Source organism: Passer domesticus, chromosome W (assembly GCF_036417665.1).
Source record: "Passer domesticus isolate bPasDom1 chromosome W, bPasDom1.hap1, whole genome shotgun sequence".
Lineage (NCBI taxonomy): Eukaryota > Metazoa > Chordata > Aves > Passeriformes > Passeridae > Passer > Passer domesticus.
The window spans coordinates 35,599,850-35,626,268 of NC_087511.1; positions in this window are offsets into that span (position 1 = coordinate 35,599,850).

A 26,419-nucleotide genomic window follows, 5' to 3' on the forward strand; every position below is an offset into this window, starting at 1 on the left:
CGATGGCCTGGAGTGGCCGGCTTCCTGCTGAAATTCCGCACCGATCAGGATGCCTCCCGGACCGTAGGTACCACCACAGGCAACTGTGGCTGGTTTGACAGTGCCAAGTGCCTCCTGCAAACTGACATCAGGAACCTGGCCTGGTTCATTTTCTTTCTCTGGGGTAAGGGAATGTTTCCTAGAGAGGGCCCGGTGGCCCGGAGTGGCCGGCTGCCTGCTGAAATTCCGCACGGATCAGGATGCCTCCCGGGACGAACGTACCACCACAGGCAACTGTGGCTGGTTCAACAGTGCCATGTGCCTCCTGCAAACTGACATCAGGAACTTGGCCTGCTGAGTTTTGTTTCTCTGTGGAACGGCCATCGTTCGTGTCCAGGGCCCGGTGGCCCGGCGTGGCCGGCTGCCTGCTGAAATTCCGCACCGATCAGGATGCCTCCCGGGCCGAAGATATCACCACAGGCAACTGTGGCTGGTTTGACCGTGCCAAGTGCCTCCGTCAAACAGACATGAGGAACCTGGCCTGGTGACTTTTGTTTCTCTGGGGAAAAGCCATGGTTCATGTCCAAGTCCCGGTGGCCCGCAGTGGGCGGCTGCCTGCTGAAATTCCGCACGGATCAGGATACCTCCCAGATGAAAGGTGCCCCCACAGGCAACTCTGGCTGGTTTGACAGTGCCAAGTGCCTCCTGCAAACTGACATCAGGATCCTGGCCTGGTGAGTTTTGTTTCTCTGGGGAAAGGCCATAGTTATTATCCGGGGCCCGGTGGCCCGGAGTGGCCGGCTGCCTGCTGAAATTACGCACGGATCAGGATACCTCCCAGATGAAAGGTGCCCCCACAGGCAACTCTGGCTGGTTTGACAGTGCCAAGTGCCTCCTGCAAACTGACATCAGGATCCTGGCCTGGTGAGTTTTGTTTCTCAGGGGGAATGCCATCGTTCGTGTCCAGGGCCCGATGGCCTGGAGTGGCCGGCGGCCTGCTTAAATTCCGCACCGATCAGGATGCCTCCCAGATGCAAGGTACCACCACAGGCAACTGTGGCTGGTTTGACAGTGCCAAGTGCCTCCTGCAAACTGACATCAGGAACCTGGCCTGGTTCATTTTCTTTCTCTGGGGTATGGGAATGTTTCCTAGACAGGGCCCGGTAGCCCGGAGTGTCCGGCTGCCTGCTGAAATTCCGCACCGATCAGGATGCCAACCGGGCCGAAGATATCACCACAGGCAACTGTGGCTGGTTTGACAGCGCCATGTGCCTCCTGCAAACTGACATCAGGAACCTGGCTTGGGGAGTTTTGTTTCTCTGGGGAAAGGCCATCCTTCATGTCCAGGGCCCAGTGGCCTGGAGTGGCCGGCTGCCTGCTGAAATTCTGCACAGATCAGGATATGTCCCAGATGCAAGGTGCCCCCACAGGCAACTGTGGCTGGTTTGACAGTGCCACGTGACTCCTGCAAACTGACATCAGGACCCTGGCTTGGTGAGTTTTGTTTCTCTGGGGAAAGGCGTTGGTTCATGTCCAGTGCCCGGTGGCCCGGAGTGGGCGGCTGCCTGCTGAAATTCCGCACGGTCAGGATACCTCCCAGATGCAAGGTGCCCCCACAGGCAACTGTGGCTGGTTTGACAGTGCCATGTGCCTCCTGCAAACTGACATCAGGAACCTGGCCTGGTGAGTTTTGTTTCTCTGGGGTAAGGGAATGTTTCCTAGACAGGGCCCAGTGGCCAGGAGTGGCCGGCTGCCTGCTGAAATTCCGCACCGATCAGGATACCTCCCGGGCCGAAGGTACCACGACAGGCAACTCTGGCTGGTTTGACAGTGCCAAGTGCCTCCTGCAAACAGACATGAGGAACCTGGCCTGGTGACTTTTGTTTCTCTGGGGAAAAGCCATGGTTCGTGTCCAGGGCCAGGTGGCCGGCAGTGGGCGGCTGCCTGCTGAAATTACGCACGGATCAGGATACCTCCCAGATGAAAGGTGCCCCCACAGGCAACTGTGGCTGGTTTGACAGTGCCACGTGCCTCCTGCAAACTGACATCAGGAACCTGGCCTGGTGACTTTTGTTTCTCTGTGGAAAGGCCATCGTTCGTGTCCAGGGCCCGGAGGCCCGGAGTGGCCGGCTGCCTGCTGAAATTCCGCACCGATCAGGATGCCTCCCGGACCGTAGGTACCACCACAGGCAACTGTGGCTGGTTTGACAGTGCCAAGTGCCTCCTGCAAACTGACATCAGGAACCTGGCCTGGTGAGTTTTGTTTCTCAGGTGAAAGACCATCGTTCGTGTCCAGGACCCGGTGGCCCGGAGTGGCCGCCTGCCTGCTGAAATTCCGCACGGATCAGGATACCTCCCAGATGCAAGGTGCCCCCACAGGCAACTCTGGCTGGTTTGACAGTGCCAGTGCCTCCTGCAAACTGACATCAGGAACCTGGCCTGGTGAGTTTTGTTTCTCTGGGGTAAGGGAATGTTTCCTAGAAAGGGCCCGGTGGCCTGGAGTGGCCGGCAGCCTGCTGAAATTCCGCACGGATCAGGATACCTCCCAGATGCAAGGTGCCCCCACAGGCAACTGTGGCTGGTTTGACAGTGCCACGCGCCTCCTGCAAACTGACATCAGGAACCTGGCCTGGTGACTTTTGTTTCTCTGTGGAAAGGCCATCGTTCGTGTCCAGGGCCCGGAGGCCCGGAATGGCCGGCTGCCTGCTGAAATTCCGCACCGATCAGGATGCCTCCCGGACCGTAGGTACCACCACAGGCAACTGTGGCTGGTTTGACAGTGCCAAGTGCCTCCTGCAAACTGACATCAGGAACCTGGCCTGGTTCATTTTCTTTCTCTGGGGTAAGGGAATGTTTCCGAGAGAGGGCCCGGTGGCCCGGAGTGGCCGGCTGCCTGCTGAAATTCCGCACCGATCAGGATGCCTCCCGGGACGAAGGTACCACCACAGGCAACTGTGGCTGGTTCAACAGTGCCATGTGCCTCCTGCAAACTGACATCAGGAACTTGGCCTGCTGAGTTTTGTTTCTCTGTGGAAAGGCCATCGTTCGTGTCCAGGGCCCGGTGGCCCGGAGTGGCCGCCTGCCTGCTGAAATTCCGCACGGATCAGGATACCTCCCAGATGCAAGGTGCCCCCACAGGCAACTGTGGCTGGTTTGACAGTGCCAGTGCCTCCTGCAAACAGTCATGAGGAACCTGGCCTGATGAGTTTTGTTTCTCTGGGGAAAGGCGATGGTTCATGTCCAGGACCCGGTGGCCCGGAGTGGGCGGCTACCTGCTGAAATTCCGCACGGATCAGGATACCTCCCAGATGCAAGGTGCCCCCACAGGCAACTGTGGCTGGTTTGACAGTGCCACGTGCCTCCTGCAAACTGACATCGGGAACCTGGCTTGGTGAGTTTTGTTTCTCTGGGGAAAGGCCATCGTTCATGTCCAGGGCCCGGGGGCCTGGAGTGGCCGGCTGCCTGCTGAAATTCCGCACGGATCAGGATACCTCCCAGATGCAAGGTGCCCCCACAGGCAACTGTGGCTGGTTTGACAGTGCCACGTGCCTCCTACAAACTGAAATCAGGAACCTGGCCTGGTGTGTTTTGTTTCTCTGTGGAAAGGCCATCGTTCGTGTCCCGGGCCCGGTGGCCCGGAGTGGCCGGCTGCCTGCTGAAATTCCACACGGATGAGGATGCCTCCCAGACCGAAGGTACCACCACAGGCAACTGTGGCTGGTTTGACAGTGCCAAGTGCCTCCTGCTAACTGATATCAGGACCCTGGCCTGGTGAGTTTTGTTTCTCTGGGGAAAGGCCATTGTTCGTGTCCAGGGCCCAGTGGCCTCAAGTGGCCTGCGGCCTGCTGAAATTCCGCACCGATCAGGATGCCTCCCGGACCGAAGGTACCACCACAGGCAACTGTGGCTGGATTGACAGTGCCAAGTGCCTCCTACAAACAGACATGAGGATCCTGGCCTGGTGACTTTTGTTTCTCTGGGGTAAGGGAATGTTTCCTAGACAGGGCCCGGTGGCCTGGAGTGGCCGGCTGCCTGCTGAAATTCCGCACAGATCAGGATATGTCCCAGATGCAAGGTGACCCCACAGGCAACTGTGGCTGGTTTGACAGTGCCAAGTGCCTCCTGCAAACTGACATCAGGAACCTGGCATGGTGAGTTTTGTTTCTCAGGGGAAAGGCCATCGTTCATTTCCAGGGCCCGATGGCCTGGAGTGGCCGGCTTCCGGCTGAAATTCCGCACCGATCAGGATGCCTCCCGGACCGTAGGTACCACCACAGGCAACTGTGGCTGGTTTGACAGTGCCAAGTGCCTCCTGCAAACTGACATCAGGAACCTGGCCTGGTTCATTTTCTTTCTCTGGGGTAAGGGAATGTTTCCTAGAGAGGGCCCGGTGGCCCGGAGTGGCCGGCTGCCTGCTGAAATTCCGCACGGATCAGGATGCCTCCCGGGACGAACGTACCACCACAGGCAACTGTGGCTGGTTCAACAGTGCCATGTGCCTCCTGCAAACTGACATCAGGAACTTGGCCTGCTGAGTTTTGTTTCTCTGTGGAACGGCCATCGTTCGTGTCCAGGGCCCGGTGGCCCGGCGTGGCCGGCTGCCTGCTGAAATTCCGCACCGATCAGGATGCCTCCCGGGCCGAAGATATCACCACAGGCAACTGTGGCTGGTTTGACCGTGCCAAGTGCCTCCGTCAAACAGACATGAGGAACCTGGCCTGGTGACTTTTGTTTCTCTGGGGAAAAGCCATGGTTCATGTCCAAGTCCCGGTGGCCCGCAGTGGGCGGCTGCCTGCTGAAATTCCGCACGGATCAGGATACCTCCCAGATGAAAGGTGCCCCCACAGGCAACTCTGGCTGGTTTGACAGTGCCAAGTGCCTCCTGCAAACTGACATCAGGATCCTGGCCTGGTGAGTTTTGTTTCTCTGGGGAAAGGCCATAGTTATTATCCGGGGCCCGGTGGCCCGGAGTGGCCGGCTGCCTGCTGAAATTACGCACGGATCAGGATACCTCCCAGATGAAAGGTGCCCCCACAGGCAACTCTGGCTGGTTTGACAGTGCCAAGTGCCTCCTGCAAACTGACATCAGGATCCTGGCCTGGTGAGTTTTGTTTCTCAGGGGGAATGCCATCGTTCGTGTCCAGGGCCCGATGGCCTGGAGTGGCCGGCGGCCTGCTTAAATTCCGCACCGATCAGGATGCCTCCCAGATGCAAGGTACCACCACAGGCAACTGTGGCTGGTTTGACAGTGCCAAGTGCCTCCTGCAAACTGACATCAGGAACCTGGCCTGGTTCATTTTCTTTCTCTGGGGTATGGGAATGTTTCCTAGACAGGGCCCGGTAGCCCGGAGTGTCCGGCTGCCTGCTGAAATTCCGCACCGATCAGGATGCCAACCGGGCCGAAGATATCACCACAGGCAACTGTGGCTGGTTTGACAGCGCCATGTGCCTCCTGCAAACTGACATCAGGAACCTGGCTTGGGGAGTTTTGTTTCTCTGGGGAAAGGCCATCCTTCATGTCCAGGGCCCAGTGGCCTGGAGTGGCCGGCTGCCTGCTGAAATTCTGCACAGATCAGGATATGTCCCAGATGCAAGGTGCCCCCACAGGCAACTGTGGCTGGTTTGACAGTGCCACGTGACTCCTGCAAACTGACATCAGGACCCTGGCTTGGTGAGTTTTGTTTCTCTGGGGAAAGGCGTTGGTTCATGTCCAGTGCCCGGTGGCCCGGAGTGGGCGGCTGCCTGCTGAAATTCCGCACGGTCAGGATACCTCCCAGATGCAAGGTGCCCCCACAGGCAACTGTGGCTGGTTTGACAGTGCCATGTGCCTCCTGCAAACTGACATCAGGAACCTGGCCTGGTGAGTTTTGTTTCTCTGGGGTAAGGGAATGTTTCCTAGACAGGGCCCGGTAGCCCGGAGTGGCCGGCTGCCTGCTGAAATTCCGCACCGATCAGGATACCTCCCGGGCCGAAGGTACCACGACAGGCAACTCTGGCTGGTTTGACAGTGCCAAGTGCCTCCTGCAAACAGACATGAGGAACCTGGCCTGGTGACTTTTGTTTCTCTGGGGAAAAGCCATGGTTCGTGCCCAGGGCCAGGTGGCCGGCAGTGGGCGGCTGCCTGCTGAAATTACGCACGGATCAGGATACCTCCCAGATGAAAGGTGCCCCCACAGGCAACTGTGGCTGGTTTGACAGTGCCAAGTGCCTCCTGCAAACTGACATCAGGAACCTGGACTGGTGACTTTGTTTCTCTGGGGAAAGGCCATAGTTCTTATCCAGGGCCCGGTGGCCCGGAGTGGCCGGCTGCCTGCTGAAATTCCGCACGGATCAGGATACCTCCCAGATGCAAGGTGCCCCCACAGGCTACAGTGGCTGGTTTGACAGTGCCAAGTGCCTCCTGCAAACAGACATGAGGAACCTGGCCTGGTGACTTTTGTTTCTCTGGGGAAAAGCCATGGTTCATGTCCAGGGCCCGGTGGCCCGCAGTGGGCGGCTGCCTGCTGAAATTCCGCACGGATCAGGATACCTCCCAGATGAAAGGTGCCCCCACAGGCAACTCTGGCTGGTTTGACAGTGCCAAGTGCCTCCTGCAAACTGACATCAGGATCCTGGCCTGGTGAGTTTTGTTTCTCAGGGGAAATGCCATCGTTCGTGTCCAGGGCCCGATGGCCTGGAGTGGCCGGCGGCCTGCTTAAATTCCGCACCGATTAGGATGCCTCCCAGACCGTAGGTACCACCACAGGCAACTGTGGCTGGTTTGACAGTGCCAAGTGCCTCCTGCAAACTGACATCAGGAACCTGGCCTGGTTCATTTTCTTTCTCTGGGGTAAGGGAATATTTCCTAGACAGGGCCCGGTAGCCCGGAGTGGCCGGCTGCCTGCTGAAATTCCGCACCGATCAGGATGCCTGCCGGGCCGAAGACATCACCACAGGCAACTGTGTCTGGTTTGACAGTGCCAAGTGCCTCCTGCAAACAGACATGCGGAACCTGGCCTGGTGACTTTTGTTTCTCTGGGGAAAAGCCATGGCTCCTGTCCAGGGCCAGGTGGCCGGCAGTGGGCGGCTGCCTGCTGAAATTACGCACGGATCAGGATACCTTCCAGATGAAAGGTGCCCCCACAGGCAACTGTGGCTGGTTTGACAGTGCCAGTGGTTCCTGCAAACTGACATCAGGAACCTGGCCTGGTGAGTTTTGTTTCTCTGGGGAAAGGCGTTGGTTCATGTCCAGGGCCCGGTGGCCCGCAGTGGGCGGCTGCCTGCTGAAATTCCGCACGGATCAGGATACCTCCCAGATGAAAGGTGCCCCCACAGGCAACTCTGGCTGGTTTGACAGTGCCAAGTGCCTCCTGCAAACTGACATCAGGATCCTGGCCTGGTGAGTTTTGTTTCTCTGGGGAAATGCCATCGTTCGTGTCCAGGGCCCGATGGCTTGGAGCGGCCGGCGGCCTGCTAAAATTCCGCACCCATCAGGATGCCTCCCTGACCGTAGGTACCACCACAGGCAACTGTGGCTAGTTTGACAGCGCCATGTGCCTCCTGTAAACAGACATGAGGAACCTGGCCTGGTGACTTTTGTTTCTCTGGGGAAAAGCCATGGTTCATGTCCAGGGCCCGGTGGCCCGCAGAGGGCGGCTGCCTGCTGAAATTCCGCAGGGATCAGGATACCTCCCAGATGAAAAGTGCCCCCACAGGCAACTGTGGCTGGTTTGACAGCGCCATGTGCCTCCTGCAAACTGACATCAGGAACCTGGCCTGGTGACTTTTGTTTCTCTGGGGTAAGGGAATGATTCCTGGACAGGGCCCCGTGGCCCAGAGTGGCCGCCTGCCTGCTGAAATTCCGCACGGATCAGGATACCTCCTATATGCAAGGTGCCCCCACAGGCAACTGTGGCTGGTTTGACAGCGCCATGTGCCTCCTGCAAACTGACATCAGGAACCTGGCTTGGGGAGTTTTGTTTCTCTGGGGAAAGGGCATCGTTCATGTCCAGGGCCCGGTGGCCTGGAGTGGCCGGCTGCCTGCTGAAATTCCACACGGATCAGGATATGTCCCAGATGCAAGGTGCCCCCACAGGCAACTGTGGCTGGTTTGACAGTGCCAGTGCCTGCTGCAAACTGACATCAGGAACCTGGCCGGGTAAGTTTTGTTTCTCTGGGGTAAGGGAATGTTTCCTAGACAGGGCCCGGTGGCCTGGAGTGGCCGGCTGCCTGCTGAAATTCTGCACAGATCAGGATATATCCCAGATGCAAGGTGCCCCCACAGGCAACTGTGGCTGGTTTGACAGTGCCAAGTGCCTCCTGCAAACTGACATCAGGAAATTGGCCGGGTGAGTTTTGTTTCTCTGGGGTAAGGGAATGTTTCCTGGACAGGGTCAGGTGGCCTGGAGTGGCCGGGTGCCTGCTGAAATTCCGCACAGATCAGGATATGTCCCAGATGCAAGGTGCCCCCACAGGCAACTGTGGCTGGTTTGACAGTGCCACGTGTCTCCTGCAAACTGACATCAGGAACCTGGCCTGGTGAGTTTTGTTTCTCACGTGAAAGACCATCGTTCCTCGCCAGGGCGCGGTGGCCCGGAGTGGCCGGCTGCCTGCTGAAATTCCGCACCGATCAGGATGCCTCCTGGACCGTAGGTGCCACCACAGGCAACTGTGGCTGGTTTGACAGCGCCATGTGCCTCCTGCAAACTGACATCAGGAACCTGGCCTGGTGAGTTTTGTTTCTCTGTGGAAAAGCCATCGTTCGTGTCCAGGGCCCGGAGGCCCGGAGTGGCCGGCTGCCTGCTGAAATTCCCCACCGATCAGGATACCTCCCGGGCCGAAGGCACCACCACAGGCAACTGTGGCTGGTTTGACAGTGCCAAGTGCCTCCTGCAAACTGATATCAGGACCCTGGCCTGGTGAGTTTTGTTTCTCTGGGGATAGGCGATCGTTCATGTCCAGGGCCCGGTGTCCCGGAGTGGGAGGCTGCCTGCTGAAATTCCGCACGGATCAGGATACCTCCCAGATGCAAGGTGCCCCCACAGGCAACTGTGGCTGTTTTGACAGTGCCAAGTGCCTCCTGCAAACAGACATGAGGAACCTGGCCTGGTGACTTTTGTTTCTCTGGGGAAAGGCCATAGTTCTTATTCAGGGCCCGGTGGCCCGGAGTGGCCGGCTGCCTGCTGAAATTGCGCACGGATCAGGATACCTCCTACATGCAAGGTGCCCCCACAGGCAACTGTGGCTGGTTTGACATTGCCAAGTGCCTCCTGCAAACTGACATCAGGAACCTGGCCTGGTGAGTTTTGTTTCTCTGTGGAAAGGCCATGGTTCGTGTCCAGGGCCCGGTGGCCCGGAGTGGCCGGCTGCCTGCTGAAATTCCGCACGGATCAGGAGGCCTCGCGGAACGAAGGTACCACCACAGGCAACTGTGGCTGGTTTGACAGTGCCAAGTGCCTCCTGCAAACTGACATCAGGAACCTGGCCTGGTTCATTTTCTTTCTCTGGGGTAAGGGAATGTTTCCTAGACAGGGCCCGGTAGCCCGGAGTGTCCGGCTGCCTGCTGAAATTCCGCACGGATCAGGATACCTCCTATATGCAAGTGCCCCCACAGGCAACTGTGGCTGGTTTGACAGCGCCATGTGCCTCCTGCAAACTGACATCAGGAACCGGGCTTGGGGAGTTTTGTTTCTCTGTGGAAAAGCCATCGTTCGTGTCCAGGGCCCGGAGGCCCGGAGTGGCCGGCTGCCTGCTGAAATTCCGCACCGATCAGGATACCTCCCGGGCCGAAGGTACCACCACAGGCAACTGTGGCTGGTTTGACAGTGCCAAGTGCCTCCTGCAAACTGACATCAGGAACCTGGCCTGGTTCATTTTCTTTCTCTGGGGTAAGGGAATGTTTCCTAGACAGGGCCCGGTAGCCCGGAGTGTCCGGCTGCCTGCTGAAATTCCGCACCGATCAGGATGCCTACCGGGCCGAAGATATCACCACAGGCAACTGTGGCTGGTTTGACAGTGCCAAGTGCCTCCTGCAAACTGACATCAGGTAATTGGCCGGGTGAGTTTTCTTTCTCTGGGGTAAGGGAATGTTTCCTGGACAGGGTCAGGTGGCCTGGAGTGGCCGGCTGCCTGCTGAAATTCCGCACAGATCAGGATATGTCCCAGATGCAAGGTGCCCCCACAGGCAACTGTGGCTGGTTTGACAGTGCCACGTGTCTCCTGCAAACTGACATCAGGAACCTGGCCTGGTGAGTTTTGTTTCTCACGTGAAAGACCATCGTTCCTCGCCAGGGCGCGGTGGCCCGGAGTGGCCGGCTGCCTGCTGAAATTCCGCACCGATCAGGATGCCTCCTGGACCGTAGGTGCCACCACAGGCAACTGTGGCTGGTTTGACAGCGCCATGTGCCTCCTGCAAACTGACATCAGGAACCTGGCCTGGTGAGTTTTGTTTCTCTGTGGAAAAGCCATCGTTCGTGTCCAGGGCCCGGAGGCCCGGAGTGGCCGGCTGCCTGCTGAAATTCCGCACCGATCAGGATACCTCCCGGGCCGAAGGTACCACCACAGGCAACTGTGGCTGGTTTGACAGTGCCAAGTGCCTCCTGCAAACTGACATCAGGAACCTGGCCTGGTGAGTTTTGTTTCTCTGTGGAAAGGCCATTGTTCGTGTCCAGGGCCCGGTGGCCCGGAGTGGCCGGCTGCCTGCTGAAATTCCGCACGGATCAGGAGGCCTCGCGGAACGAAGGTACCACCACAGGCAACTGTGGCTGGTTTGACAGTGCCAAGTGCCTCCTGCAAACTGACATCAGGAACCTGGCCTGGTGAGTTTTGTTTCTCTGTGGAAAGGCCATTGTTCGTGTCCAGGGCCCGGTGGCCCGGAGTGGCCGGCTGCCTGCTGAAATTCCGCACGGATCAGGAGGCCTCGCGGAACGAAGGTACCACCACAGGCAACTGTGGCTGGTTTGACAGTGCCAAGTGCCTCCTGCAAACTGACATCAGGAACCTGGCCTGGTGAGTTTTGTTTCTCAGGGGAAATGCCATCATTCTTGTCCAGGGCCCGATGGCCTGGAGTGGCCGGCGGCCTGCTGAAATTCCGCACCGATCAGGATGCCTCCCGGACCGCAGGTACCACCACAGGCAACTGTGTCTGGTTTGACAGTGCCAAGTGCCTCCTGCAAACTGACATCAGGAACCTGGCCTGGTTCATTTTCTTTCTCTGGGGTAAGGGAATGTTTCCTAGACAGGGCCCGGTAGCCCGGAGTGTCCGGCTGCCTGCTGAAATTCCGCACGGATCAGGATACCTCCTATATGCAAGGTGCCCCCACAGGCAACTGTGGCTGGTTTGACAGAGCCATGTGCCTCCTGCAAACTGACATCAGGAACCTGGCTTGGGGAGTTTTGTTTCTCTGGGGAAAGGCCATCGTTCATGTCCAGGGCCCGGTGGCCTGGAGTGGCCGGCTGCCTGCTGAAATTCCGCACCGATCAGGATGCCTCCTGGCCCGAAGATATCACCACAGGCAACTGTGGCTGGTTTGACAGTGCCAAGTGCCTCCTGCAAACAGACATGAGGAACCTGGCCTGGTGACTTTTGTTTCTCTGGGGAAAAGCCATGGTTCATGTCCAGGGCCCGGTGGCCCGCAGTGGGCGGCTGCCTGCTGAAATTCCGCACGGATCAGGATACCTCCCAGATGAAAGGTGCCCCCACAGGCAACTGTGGCTGGTTTGACAGTGCCAAGTGCCTCCTGCAAACTGACATCAGGAACCTGGCCTGGTTCATTTTCTTTCTCTGGGGAAAGGGAATGTTTCCTAGACAGGGCCCGGTAGCCCGGAGTGTCCGGCTGCCTGCTGAAATTCCGCACCGATCAGGATGCCTACCGGGCCGAAGATATCACAACAGGCAACTGTGGCTGGTTTGACAGTGCCAAGTGCCTCCTGCAAACTGACATGAGGAACCTGGCCTGGTGACTTTTGTTTCTCTGGGGAAAAGCCATGGTTCATGTCCAGGGCCCAGTGGCCCGGAGTGGCCGGCTGCCTGCTGAAATTCCACACAGATCAGGATACCTCCTATATGCAAGGTGCCCCCACAGGCAACTGTGGCTGGTTTGACAGCGCCATGTGCCTCCTGCAAACTGACATCAGGAACCTGGCTTGGGGAGTTTTGTTTCTCTGGGGAAAGGCCATCCTTCATGTCTAGGGCCCAGTGGCCTGGAGTGGCCGGCTGCCTGCTGAAATTCCACACGGATCAGGATATGTCCCAGATGCAAGGTGCCCCCACAGGCAACTGTGGCTGGTTTGACAGTGCCCGTGCCTCTTGCAAACTGACATCAGGACCCTGGCCTGGTGAGTTTTGTTTCTCTGGGGAAAGGCCATGGTTCATGTCCAGGGCCCGGTGGCCCGGAGTGGCCGGCTGCCTGCTGAAATTCCGCACGGATCAGGATACCTCCCAGATGCAAGGTGCCCCCACAGGCAACTGTGGCTGGTTTGACAGTGCCATGTGCCTCCTGCAAACTGACATCAGGAACCTGGCCTGGTGAGTTTTGTTTCTCTGGGGTAAGGGAATGTTTCCTGGACAGGGCCAGGTGGCCTGGAGTGGCCGGCTGCCTGCTGAAATTCCGCACAGATCAGGATATGTCCCAGATGAAAGGTGCCCCCACAGGCAACTGTGGCTGTTTTGACAGTGCCAAGTGCCTCCTTCAAACAGACATGAGGAACCTGCCCTGGTGACTTTTGTTTCTCTGGGGAAAGGCCATAGTTCTTATTCAGGGCCCGGTGGCCCGGAGTGGCCGGCTGCCTGCTGAAATTCCGCACGGATCAGGATACCTCCCAGATGAAAGGTGCCCCCACAGGCAACTGTGGCTGGTTTGACATTGCCAAGTGCCTCCTGCAAACTGACATCAGGAACCTGGCCTGGTGAGTTTTGTTTCTCTGTGGAAAGGCCATTGTTCGTGTCCAGGGCCCGGTGGCCCGGAGTGGGCGGCTGCCTGCTGAAATTCCGCACGGATCAGGAGGCCTCGCGGAACGAAGGTACCACCACAGGCAACTGTGGCTGGTTTGACAGTGCCAAGTGCCTCCTGCAAACTGACATCAGGAACCTGGCCTGGTGAGTTTTGTTTCTCTGTGGAAAGGCCATTGTTCGTGTCCAGGGCCCGGTGGCCCGGAGTGGCCGGCTGCCTGCTGAAATTCCGCACGGATCAGGAGGCCTCGCGGAACGAAGGTACCACCACAGGCAACTGTGGCTGGTTTGACAGTGCCAAGTGCCTCCTGCAAACTGACATCAGGAACCTGGCCTGGTGACTTTTGTTTCTCTGTGGAAAGGCCATCGTTCGTGTCCAGGGCCCGATGGCCTGGAGTGGCCGGCGGCCTGCTGAAATTCCGCACCGATCAGGATGCCTCCCGGACCGCAGGTACCACCACAGGCAACTGTGGCTGGTTTGACAGTGCCAAGTGCCTCCTGCAAACTGACATCAGGAACCTGGCCTGGTTCATTTTCTTTCTCTGGGGTAAGGGAATGTTTCCTAGAGAGGGCCCGGTGGCCCGGAGTGGCCGGCTGCCTGCTGAAATTCCGCACGGATCAGGATGCCTCCCGGGACGAACGTACCACCACAGGCAACTGTGGCTGGTTCAACAGTGCCATGTGCCTCCTGCAAACTGACATCAGGAACTTGGCCTGCTGAGTTTTGTTTCTCTGTGGAACGGCCATCGTTCGTGTCCAGGGCCCGGTGGCCCGGCGTGGCCGGCTGCCTGCTGAAATTCCGCACCGATCAGGATGCCTCCCGGGCCGAAGATATCACCACAGGCAACTGTGGCTGGTTTGACCGTGCCAAGTGCCTCCGTCAAACAGACATGAGGAACCTGGCCTGGTGACTTTTGTTTCTCTGGGGAAAAGCCATGGTTCATGTCCAAGTCCCGGTGGCCCGCAGTGGGCGGCTGCCTGCTGAAATTCCGCACGGATCAGGATACCTCCCAGATGAAAGGTGCCCCCACAGGCAACTCTGGCTGGTTTGACAGTGCCAAGTGCCTCCTGCAAACTGACATCAGGAACCTGGCCTGTTGACTTTTGTTTCTCTGGGGAAAGGCCATAGTTATTATCCGGGGCCCGGTGGCCCGGAGTGGCCGGCTGCCTGCTGAAATTACGCACGGATCAGGATACCTCCCAGATGAAAGGTGCCCCCACAGGCAACTCTGGCTGGTTTGACAGTGCCAAGTGCCTCCTGCAAACTGACATCAGGATCCTGGCCTGGGGAGTTTTGTTTCTCAGGGGGAATGCCATCGTTCGTGTCCAGGGCCCGATGGCCTGGAGTGGCCGGCGGCCTGCTTAAATTCCGCACCGATCAGGATGCCTCCCAGATGCAAGGTACCACCACAGGCAACTGTGGCTGGTTTGACAGTGCCAAGTGCCTCCTGCAAACTGACATCAGGAACCTGGCCTGGTTCATTTTCTTTCTCTGGGGTATGGGAATGTTTCCTAGACAGGGCCCGGTAGCCCGGAGTGTCCGGCTGCCTGCTGAAATTCCGCACCGATCAGGATGCCAACCGGGCCGAAGATATCACCACAGGCAACTGTGGCTGGTTTGACAGCGCCATGTGCCTCCTGCAAACTGACATCAGGAACCTGGCTTGGGGAGTTTTGTTTCTCTGGGGAAAGGCCATCCTTCATGTCCAGGGCCCAGTGGCCTGGAGTGGCCGGCTGCCTGCTGAAATTCTGCACAGATCAGGATATGTCCCAGATGCAAGGTGCCCCCACAGGCAACTGTGGCTGGTTTGACAGTGCCACGTGACTCCTGCAAACTGACATCAGGACCCTGGCTTGGTGAGTTTTGTTTCTCTGGGGAAAGGCGTTGGTTCATGTCCAGTGCCCGGTGGCCCGGAGTGGGCGGCTGCCTGCTGAAATTCCGCACGGTCAGGATACCTCCCAGATGCAAGGTGCCCCCACAGGCAACTGTGGCTGGTTTGACAGTGCCATGTGCCTCCTGCAAACTGACATCAGGAACCTGGCCTGGTGAGTTTTGTTTCTCTGAGGTAAGGGAATGTTTCCTAGACAGGGCCCGGTAGCCCGGAGTGGCCGGCTGCCTGCTGAAATTCCGCACCGATCAGGATACCTCCCGGGCCGAAGGTACCACGACAGGCAACTCTGGCTGGTTTGACAGTGCCAAGTGCCTCCTGCAAACAGACATGAGGAACCTGGCCTGGTGACTTTTGTTTCTCTGGGGAAAAGCCATGGTTCGTGTCCAGGGCCAGGTGGCCGGCAGTGGGCGGCTGCCTGCTGAAATTACGCACGGATCAGGATACCTCCCAGATGAAAGGTGCCCCCACAGGCAACTGTGGCTGGTTTGACAGTGCCAAGTGCCTCCTGCAAACTGACATCAGGAACCTGGACTGGTGACTTTGTTTCTCTGGGGAAAGGCCATAGTTCTTATCCAGGGCCCGGTGGCCCGGAGTGGCCGGCTGCCTGCTGAAATTCCGCACGGATCAGGATACCTCCCAGATGCAAGGTGCCCCCACAGGCTACAGTGGCTGGTTTGACAGTGCCAAGTGCCTCCTGCAAACAGACATGAGGAACCTGGCCTGGTGACTTTTGTTTCTCTGGGGAAAAGCCATGGTTCATGTCCAGGGCCCGGTGGCCCGCAGTGGGCGGCTGCCTGCTGAAATTCCGCACGGATCAGGATACCTCCCAGATGAAAGGTGCCCCCACAGGCAACTCTGGCTGGTTTGACAGTGCCAAGTGCCTCCTGCAAACTGACATCAGGATCCTGGCCTGGTGAGTTTTGTTTCTCAGGGGAAATGCCATCGTTCGTGTCCAGGGCCCGATGGCCTGGAGTGGCCGGCGGCCTGCTTAAATTCCGCACCGATTAGGATGCCTCCCAGACCGTAGGTACCACCACAGGCAACTGTGGCTGGTTTGACAGTGCCAAGTGCCTCCTGCAAACTGACATCAGGAACCTGGCCTGGTTCATTTTCTTTCTCTGGGGTAAGGGAATATTTCCTAGACAGGGCCCGGTAGCCCGGAGTGGCCGGCTGCCTGCTGAAATTCCGCACCGATCAGGATGCCTGCCGGGCCGAAGACATCACCACAGGCAACTGTGTCTGGTTTGACAGTGCCAAGTGCCTCCTGCAAACAGACATGCGGAACCTGGCCTGGTGACTTTTGTTTCTCTGGGGAAAAGCCATGGCTCCTGTCCAGGGCCAGGTGGCCGGCAGTGGGCGGCTGCCTGCTGAAATTACGCACGGATCAGGATACCTTCCAGATGAAAGGTGCCCCCACAGGCAACTGTGGCTGGTTTGACAGTGCCAGTGGTTCCTGCAAACTGACATCAGGAACCTGGCCTGGTGAGTTTTGTTTCTCTGGGGAAAGGCGTTGGTTCATGTCCAGGGCCCGGTGGCCCGCAGTGGGCGGCTGCCTGCTGAAATTCCGCACGGATCAGGATACCTCCCAGATGAAAGGTGCCCCCACAGGCAACTCTGGCTGGTTTGACAGTGCCAAGTGCCTCCTGCAAACTGACATCAGGATCCTGGCCTGGTGAGTTTTGTTTCTCTGGGGAAATGCCATCGTTCGTGTCCAGGGCCCGATGGCTTGGAGCGGCCGGCGGCCTGCTAAAATTCCGCACCCATCAGGATGCCTCCCTGACCGTAGGTACCACCACAGGCAACTGTGGCTAGTTTGACAGCGCCATGTGCCTCCTGTAAACAGACATGAGGAACCTGGCCTGGTGACTTTTGTTTCTCTGGGGAAAAGCCATGGTTCATGTCCAGGGCCCGGTGGCCCGCAGTGGCCGGCTGCCTGCTGAAATTCCGCAGGGATCAGGATACCTCCCAGATGAAAAGTGCCCCCACAGGCAACTGTGGCTGGTTTGACAGCGCCATGTGCCTCCTGCAAACTGACATCAGGAACCTGGCCTGGTGACTTTTGTTTCTCTGGGGTAAGGGAATGATTCCTGGACAGGGCCCCGTGGCCCAGAGTGGCCGCCTGCCTGCTGAAATTCCGCACGGATCAGGATACCTCCTATATGCAAGGTGCCCCCACAGGCAACTGTGGCTGGTTTGACAGCGCCATGTGCCTCCTGCAAACTGACATCAGGAACCTGGCTTGGGGAGTTTTGTTTCTCTGGGGAAAGGGCATCGTTCATGTCCAGGGCCCGGTGGCCTGGAGTGGCCGGCTGCCTGCTGAAATTCCACACGGATCAGGATATGTCCCAGATGCAAGGTGCCCCCACAGGCAACTGTGGCTGGTTTGACAGTGCCAGTGCCTGCTGCAAACTGACATCAGGAACCTGGCCGGGTAAGTTTTGTTTCTCTGGGGTAAGGGAATGTTTCCTAGACAGGGCCCGGTGGCCTGGAGTGGCCGGCTGCCTGCTGAAATTCTGCACAGATCAGGATATATCCCAGATGCAAGGTGCCCCCACAGGCAACTGTGGCTGGTTTGACAGTGCCAAGTGCCTCCTGCAAACTGACATCAGGAAATTGGCCGGGTGAGTTTTGTTTCTCTGGGGTAAGGGAATGTTTCCTGGACAGGGTCAGGTGGCCTGGAGTGGCCGGGTGCCTGCTGAAATTCCGCACAGATCAGGATATGTCCCAGATGCAAGGTGCCCCCACAGGCAACTGTGGCTGGTTTGACAGTGCCACGTGTCTCCTGCAAACTGACATCAGGAACCTGGCCTGGTGAGTTTTGTTTCTCACGTGAAAGACCATCGTTCCTCGCCAGGGCGCGGTGGCCCGGAGTGGCCGGCTGCCTGCTGAAATTCCGCACCGATCAGGATGCCTCCTGGACCGTAGGTGCCACCACAGGCAACTGTGGCTGGTTTGACAGCGCCATGTGCCTCCTGCAAACTGACATCAGGAACCTGGCCTGGTGAGTTTTGTTTCTCTGTGGAAAAGCCATCGTTCGTGTCCAGGGCCCGGAGGCCCGGAGTGGCCGGCTGCCTGCTGAAATTCCCCACCGATCAGGATACCTCCCGGGCCGAAGGCACCACCACAGGCAACTGTGGCTGGTTTGACAGTGCCAAGTGCCTCCTGCAAACTGATATCAGGACCCTGGCCTGGTGAGTTTTGTTTCTCTGGGGATAGGCGATCGTTCATGTCCAGGGCCCGGTGTCCCGGAGTGGGAGGCTGCCTGCTGAAATTCCGCACGGATCAGGATACCTCCCAGATGCAAGGTGCCCCCACAGGCAACTGTGGCTGTTTTGACAGTGCCAAGTGCCTCCTGCAAACAGACATGAGGAACCTGGCCTGGTGACTTTTGTTTCTCTGGGGAAAGGCCATAGTTCTTATTCAGGGCCCGGTGGCCCGGAGTGGCCGGCTGCCTGCTGAAATTGCGCACGGATCAGGATACCTCCTACATGCAAGGTGCCCCCACAGGCAACTGTGGCTGGTTTGACATTGCCAAGTGCCTCCTGCAAACTGACATCAGGAACCTGGCCTGGTGAGTTTTGTTTCTCTGTGGAAAGGCCATGGTTCGTGTCCAGGGCCCGGTGGCCCGGAGTGGCCGGCTGCCTGCTGAAATTCCGCACGGATCAGGAGGCCTCGCGGAACGAAGGTACCACCACAGGCAACTGTGGCTGGTTTGACAGTGCCAAGTGCCTCCTGCAAACTGACATCAGGAACCTGGCCTGGTTCATTTTCTTTCTCTGGGGTAAGGGAATGTTTCCTAGACAGGGCCCGGTAGCCCGGAGTGTCCGGCTGCCTGCTGAAATTCCGCACGGATCAGGATACCTCCTATATGCAAGTGCCCCCACAGGCAACTGTGGCTGGTTTGACAGCGCCATGTGCCTCCTGCAAACTGACATCAGGAACCTGGCTTGGGGAGTTTTGTTTCTCTGTGGAAAAGCCATCGTTCGTGTCCAGGGCCCGGAGGCCCGGAGTGGCCGGCTGCCTGCTGAAATTCCGCACCGATCAGGATACCTCCCGGGCCGAAGGTACCACCACAGGCAACTGTGGCTGGTTTGACAGTGCCAAGTGCCTCCTGCAAACTGACATCAGGAACCTGGCCTGGTTCATTTTCTTTCTCTGGGGTAAGGGAATGTTTCCTAGACAGGGCCCGGTAGCCCGGAGTGTCCGGCTGCCTGCTGAAATTCCGCACCGATCAGGATGCCTACCGGGCCGAAGATATCACCACAGGCAACTGTGGCTGGTTTGACAGTGCCAAGTGCCTCCTGCAAACTGACATCAGGTAATTGGCCGGGTGAGTTTTCTTTCTCTGGGGTAAGGGAATGTTTCCTGGACAGGGTCAGGTGGCCTGGAGTGGCCGGCTGCCTGCTGAAATTCCGCACAGATCAGGATATGTCCCAGATGCAAGGTGCCCCCACAGGCAACTGTGGCTGGTTTGACAGTGCCACGTGTCTCCTGCAAACTGACATCAGGAACCTGGCTTGGTGAGTTTTGTTTCTCACGTGAAAGACCATCGTTCCTCGCCAGGGCGCGGTGGCCCGGAGTGGCCGGCTGCCTGCTGAAATTCCGCACCGATCAGGATGCCTCCTGGACCGTAGGTGCCACCACAGGCAACTGTGGCTGGTTTGACAGCGCCATGTGCCTCCTGCAAACTGACATCAGGAACCTGGCCTGGTGAGTTTTGTTTCTCTGTGGAAAAGCCATCGTTCGTGTCCAGGGCCCGGAGGCCCGGAGTGGCCGGCTGCCTGCTGAAATTCCGCACCGATCAGGATACCTCCCGGGCCGAAGGTACCACCACAGGCAACTGTGGCTGGTTTGACAGTGCCAAGTGCCTCCTGCAAACTGACATCAGGAACCTGGCCTGGTGAGTTTTGTTTCTCTGTGGAAAGGCCATTGTTCGTGTCCAGGGCCCGGTGGCCCGGAGTGGCCGGCTGCCTGCTGAAATTCCGCACGGATCAGGAGGCCTCGCGGAACGAAGGTACCACCACAGGCAACTGTGGCTGGTTTGACAGTGCCAAGTGCCTCCTGCAAACTGACATCAGGAACCTGGCCTGGTGAGTTTTGTTTCTCTGTGGAAAGGCCATTGTTCGTGTCCAGGGCCCGGTGGCCCGGAGTGGCCGGCTGCCTGCTGAAATTCCGCACGGATCAGGAGGCCTCGCGGAACGAAGGTACCACCACAGGCAACTGTGGCTGGTTTGACAGTGCCAAGTGCCTCCTGCAAACTGACATCAGGAACCTGGCCTGGTGAGTTTTGTTTCTCAGGGGAAATGCCATCATTCTTGTCCAGGGCCCGATGGCCTGGAGTGGCCGGCGGCCTGCTGAAATTCCGCACCGATCAGGATGCCTCCCGGACCGCAGGTACCACCACAGGCAACTGTGTCTGGTTTGACAGTGCCAAGTGCCTCCTGCAAACTGACATCAGGAACCTGGCCTGGTTCATTTTCTTTCTCTGGGGTAAGGGAATGTTTCCTAGACAGGGCCCGGTAGCCCGGAGTGTCCGGCTGCCTGCTGAAATTCCGCACGGATCAGGATACCTCCTATATGCAAGGTGCCCCCACAGGCAACTGTGGCTGGTTTGACAGAGCCATGTGCCTCCTGCAAACTGACATCAGGAACCTGGCTTGGGGAGTTTTGTTTCTCTGGGGAAAGGCCATCGTTCATGTCCAGGGCCCGGTGGCCTGGAGTGGCCGGCTGCCTGCTGAAATTCCGCACCGATCAGGATGCCTCCTGGCCCGAAGATATCACCACAGGCAACTGTGGCTGGTTTGACAGTGCCAAGTGCCTCCTGCAAACAGACATGAGGAACCTGGCCTGGTGACTTTTGTTTCTCTGGGGAAAAGCCATGGTTCATGTCCAGGGCCCGGTGGCCCGCAGTGGGCGGCTGCCTGCTGAAATTCCGCACGGATCAGGATACCTCCCAGATGAAAGGTGCCCCCACAGGCAACTGTGGCTGGTTTGACAGTGCCAAGTGCCTCCTGCAAACTGACATCAGGAACCTGGCCTGGTTCATTTTCTTTCTCTGGGGAAAGGGAATGTTTCCTAGACAGGGCCCGGTAGCCCGGAGTGTCCGGCTGCCTGCTGAAATTCCGCACCGATCAGGATGCCTACCGGGCCGAAGATATCACAACAGGCAACTGTGGCTGGTTTGACAGTGCCAAGTGCCTCCTGCAAACTGACATGAGGAACCTGGCCTGGTGACTTTTGTTTCTCTGGGGAAAAGCCATGGTTCATGTCCAGGGCCCAGTGGCCCGGAGTGGCCGGCTGCCTGCTGAAATTCCACACAGATCAGGATACCTCCTATATGCAAGGTGCCCCCACAGGCAACTGTGGCTGGTTTGACAGCGCCATGTGCCTCCTGCAAACTGACATCAGGAACCTGGCTTGGGGAGTTTTGTTTCTCTGGGGAAAGGCCATCCTTCATGTCTAGGGCCCAGTGGCCTGGAGTGGCCGGCTGCCTGCTGAAATTCCACACGGATCAGGATATGTCCCAGATGCAAGGTGCCCCCACAGGCAACTGTGGCTGGTTTGACAGTGCCCGTGCCTCTTGCAAACTGACATCAGGACCCTGGCCTGGTGAGTTTTGTTTCTCTGGGGAAAGGCCATGGTTCATGTCCAGGGCCCGGTGGCCCGGAGTGGCCGGCTGCCTGCTGAAATTCCGCACGGATCAGGATACCTCCCAGATGCAAGGTGCCCCCACAGGCAACTGTGGCTGGTTTGACAGTGCCATGTGCCTCCTGCAAACTGACATCAGGAACCTGGCCTGGTGAGTTTTGTTTCTCTGGGGTAAGGGAATGTTTCCTGGACAGGGCCAGGTGGCCTGGAGTGGCCGGCTGCCTGCTGAAATTCCGCACAGATCAGGATATGTCCCAGATGAAAGGTGCCCCCACAGGCAACTGTGGCTGTTTTGACAGTGCCAAGTGCCTCCTTCAAACAGACATGAGGAACCTGCCCTGGTGACTTTTGTTTCTCTGGGGAAAGGCCATAGTTCTTATTCAGGGCCCGGTGGCCCGGAGTGGCCGGCTGCCTGCTGAAATTCCGCACGGATCAGGATACCTCCCAGATGAAAGGTGCCCCCACAGGCAACTGTGGCTGGTTTGACATTGCCAAGTGCCTCCTGCAAACTGACATCAGGAACCTGGCCTGGTGAGTTTTGTTTCTCTGTGGAAAGGCCATTGTTCGTGTCCAGGGCCCGGTGGCCCGGAGTGGCCGGCTGCCTGCTGAAATTCCGCACGGATCAGGAGGCCTCGCGGAACGAAGGTACCACCACAGGCAACTGTGGCTGGTTTGACAGTGCCAAGTGCCTCCTGCAAACTGACATCAGGAACCTGGCCTGGTGACTTTTGTTTCTCTGTGGAAAGGCCATCGTTCGTGTCCAGGGCCCGATGGCCTGGAGTGGCCGGCGGCCTGCTGAAATTCCGCACCGATCAGGATGCCTCCCGGACCGCAGGTACCACCACAGGCAACTGTGGCTGGTTTGACAGTGCCAAGTGCCTCCTGCAAACTGACATCAGGAACCTGGCCTGGTTCATTTTCTTTCTCTGGGGTAAGGGAATGTTTCCTAGAGAGGGCCCGGTGGCCCGGAGTGGCCGGCTGCCTGCTGAAATTCCGCACGGATCAGGATGCCTCCCGGGACGAACGTACCACCACAGGCAACTGTGGCTGGTTCAACAGTGCCATGTGCCTCCTGCAAACTGACATCTGGAACTTGGCCTGCTGAGTTTTGTTTCTCTGTGGAATGGCCATCGTTCGTGTCCAGGGCCCGGTGGCCCGGCGTGGCCGGCTGCCTGCTGAAATTCCGCACCGATCAGGATGCCTCCCGGGCCGAAGATATCACCACAGGCAACTGTGGCTGGTTTGACCGTGCCAAGTGCCTCCGTCAAACAGACATGAGGAACCTGGCCTGGTGACTTTTGTTTCTCTGGGGAAAAGCCATGGTTCATGTCCAAGTCCCGGTGGCCCGCAGTGGGCGGCTGCCTGCTGAAATTCCGCACGGATCAGGATACCTCCCAGATGAAAGGTGCCCCCACAGGCAACTCTGGCTGGTTTGACAGTGCCAAGTGCCTCCTGCAAACTGACCTCAGGATCCTGGCCTGGTGAGTTTTGTTTCTCTGGGGAAAGGCCATAGTTATTATCCGGGGCCCGGTGGCCCGGAGTGGCCGGCTGCCTGCTGAAATTACGCACGGATCAGGATACCTCCCAGATGAAAGGTGCCCCCACAGGCAACTCTGGCTGGTTTGACAGTGCCAAGTGCCTCCTGCAAACTGACATCAGGATCCTGGCCTGGTGAGTTTTGTTTCTCAGGGGGAATGCCATCGTTCGTGTCCAGGGCCCGATGGCCTGGAGTGGCCGGCGGCCTGCTTAAATTCCGCACCGATCAGGATGCCTCCCAGATGCAAGGTACCACCACAGGCAACTGTGGCTGGTTTGACAGTGCCAAGTGCCTCCTGCAAACTGACATCAGGAACCTGGCCTGGTTCATTTTCTTTCTCTGGGGTATGGGAATGTTTCCTAGACAGGGCCCGGTAGCCCGGAGTGTCCGGCTGCCTGCTTAAATTCCGCACCGATCAGGATGCCAGCCGGGCCGAAGATATCACCACAGGCAACTGTGGCTGGTTTGACAGCGCCATGTGCCTCCTGCAAACTGACATCAGGAACCTGGCTTGGGGAGTTTTGTTTCTCTGGGGAAAGGCCATCCTTCATGTCCAGGGCCCAGTGGCCTGGAGTGGCCGGCTGCCTGCTGAAATTCTGCACAGATCAGGATATGTCCCAGATGCAAGGTGCCCCCACAGGCAACTGTGGCTGGTTTGACAGTGCCACGTGACTCCTGCAAACTGACATCAGGACCCTGGCTTGGTGAGTTTTGTTTCTCTGGGGAAAGGCGTTGGTTCATGTCCAGTGCCCGGTGGCCCGGAGTGGGCGGCTGCCTGCTGAAATTCCGCACGGTCAGGATACCTCCCAGATGCAAGGTGCCCCCACAGGCAACTGTGGCTGGTTTGACAGTGCCATGTGCCTCCTGCAAACTGACATCAGGAACCTGGCCTGGTGAGTTTTGTTTCTCTGGGGTAAGGGAATGTTTCCTAGACAGGGCCCGGTAGCCCGGAGTGGCCGGCTGCCTGCTGAAATTCCGCACCGATCAGGATACCTCCCGGGCCGAAGGTACCACGACAGGCAACTCTGGCTGGTTTGACAGTGCCAAGTGCCTCCTGCAAACAGACATGAGGAACCTGGCCTGGTGACTTTTGTTTCTCTGGGGAAAAGCCATGGTTCGTGTCCAGGGCCAGGTGGCCGGCAGTGGGCGGCTGCCTGCTGAAATTACGCACGGATCAGGATACCTCCCAGATGAAAGGTGCCCCCACAGGCAACTGTGGCTGGTTTGACAGTGCCAAGTGCCTCCTGCAAACTGACATCAGGAACCTGGACTGGTGACTTTGTTTCTCTGGGGAAAGGCCATAGTTCTTATCCAGGGCCCGGTGGCCCGGAGTGGCCGGCTGCCTGCTGAAATTCCGCACGGATCAGGATACCTCCCAGATGCAAGGTGCCCCCACAGGCTACAGTGGCTGGTTTGACAGTGCCAAGTGCCTCCTGCAAACAGACATGAGGAACCTGGCCTGGTGACTTTTGTTTCTCTGGGGAAAAGCCATGGTTCATGTCCAGGGCCCGGTGGCCCGCAGTGGGCGGCTGCCTGCTGAAATTCCGCACGGATCAGGACACCTCATATATGCAAGGTGCCCCCACAGGCAACTGTGGCTGGTTTGACAGTGCCAAGTGCCTCCTGCAAACTGACATCAGGAACCTGGCTTGGGGAGTTTTGTTTCTCTGGGGAAAGGCCATCGTTCATGTCCAGGGCCCGGTGGCCTGGAGTGGCCGGCTGCCTGCTGAAATTCTGCACAGATCAGGATATATCCCAGATGCAAGGTGCCCCCACAGGCAACTGTGGCTGGTTTGACAGCGCCATGTGCCTCCTGCAAACTGACATCAGGAACCTGGCTTGGGGAGTTTTGTTTCTCTGGGGAAAGGGCATCGTTCATGTCCAGGGCCCGGTGGCCTGGAGTGGCCGGCTGCCTGCTGAAATTCCACACGGATCAGGATATGTCCCAGATGCAAGGTGCCCCCACAGGCAACTGTGGCTGGTTTGACAGTGCCAGTGCCTGCTGCAAACTGACATCAGGAACCTGGCCGGGTAAGTTTTGTTTCTCTGGGGTAAGGGAATGTTTCCTAGACAGGGCCCGGTGGCCTGGAGTGGCCGGCTGCCTGCTGAAATTCTGCACAGATCAGGATATATCCCAGATGCAAGGTGCCCCCACAGGCAACTGTGGCTGGTTTGACAGTGCCAAGTGCCTCCTGCAAACTGACATCAGGAAATTGGCCGGGTGAGTTTTGTTTCTCTGGGGTAAGGGAATGTTTCCTGGACAGGGTCAGGTGGCCTGGAGTGGCCGGGTGCCTGCTGAAATTCCGCACAGATCAGGATATGTCCCAGATGCAAGGTGCCCCCACAGGCAACTGTGGCTGGTTTGACAGTGCCACGTGTCTCCTGCAAACTGACATCAGGAACCTGGCCTGGTGAGTTTTGTTTCTCACGTGAAAGACCATCGTTCCTCGCCAGGGCGCGGTGGCCCGGAGTGGCCGGCTGCCTGCTGAAATTCCGCACCGATCAGGATGCCTCCTGGACCGTAGGTGCCACCACAGGCAACTGTGGCTGGTTTGACAGCGCCATGTGCCTCCTGCAAACTGACATCAGGAACCTGGCCTGGTGAGTTTTGTTTCTCTGTGGAAAAGCCATCGTTCGTGTCCAGGGCCCGGAGGCCCGGAGTGGCCGGCTGCCTGCTGAAATTCCCCACCGATCAGGATACCTCCCGGGCCGAAGGCACCACCACAGGCAACTGTGGCTGGTTTGACAGTGCCAAGTGCCTCCTGCAAACTGATATCAGGACCCTGGCCTGGTGAGTTTTGTTTCTCTGGGGATAGGCGATCGTTCATGTCCAGGGCCCGGTGTCCCGGAGTGGGAGGCTGCCTGCTGAAATTCCGCACGGATCAGGATACCTCCCAGATGCAAGGTGCCCCCACAGGCAACTGTGGCTGTTTTGACAGTGCCAAGTGCCTCCTGCAAACAGACATGAGGAACCTGGCCTGGTGACTTTTGTTTCTCTGGGGAAAGGCCATAGTTCTTATTCAGGGCCCGGTGGCCCGGAGTGGCCGGCTGCCTGCTGAAATTGCGCACGGATCAGGATACCTCCTACATGCAAGGTGCCCCCACAGGCAACTGTGGCTGGTTTGACATTGCCAAGTGCCTCCTGCAAACTGACATCAGGAACCTGGCCTGGTGAGTTTTGTTTCTCTGTGGAAAGGCCATGGTTCGTGTCCAGGGCCCGGTGGCCCGGAGTGGCCGGCTGCCTGCTGAAATTCCGCACGGATCAGGAGGCCTCGCGGAACGAAGGTACCACCACAGGCAACTGTGGCTGGTTTGACAGTGCCAAGTGCCTCCTGCAAACTGACATCAGGAACCTGGCCTGGTTCATTTTCTTTCTCTGGGGTAAGGGAATGTTTCCTAGACAGGGCCCGGTAGCCCGGAGTGTCCGGCTGCCTG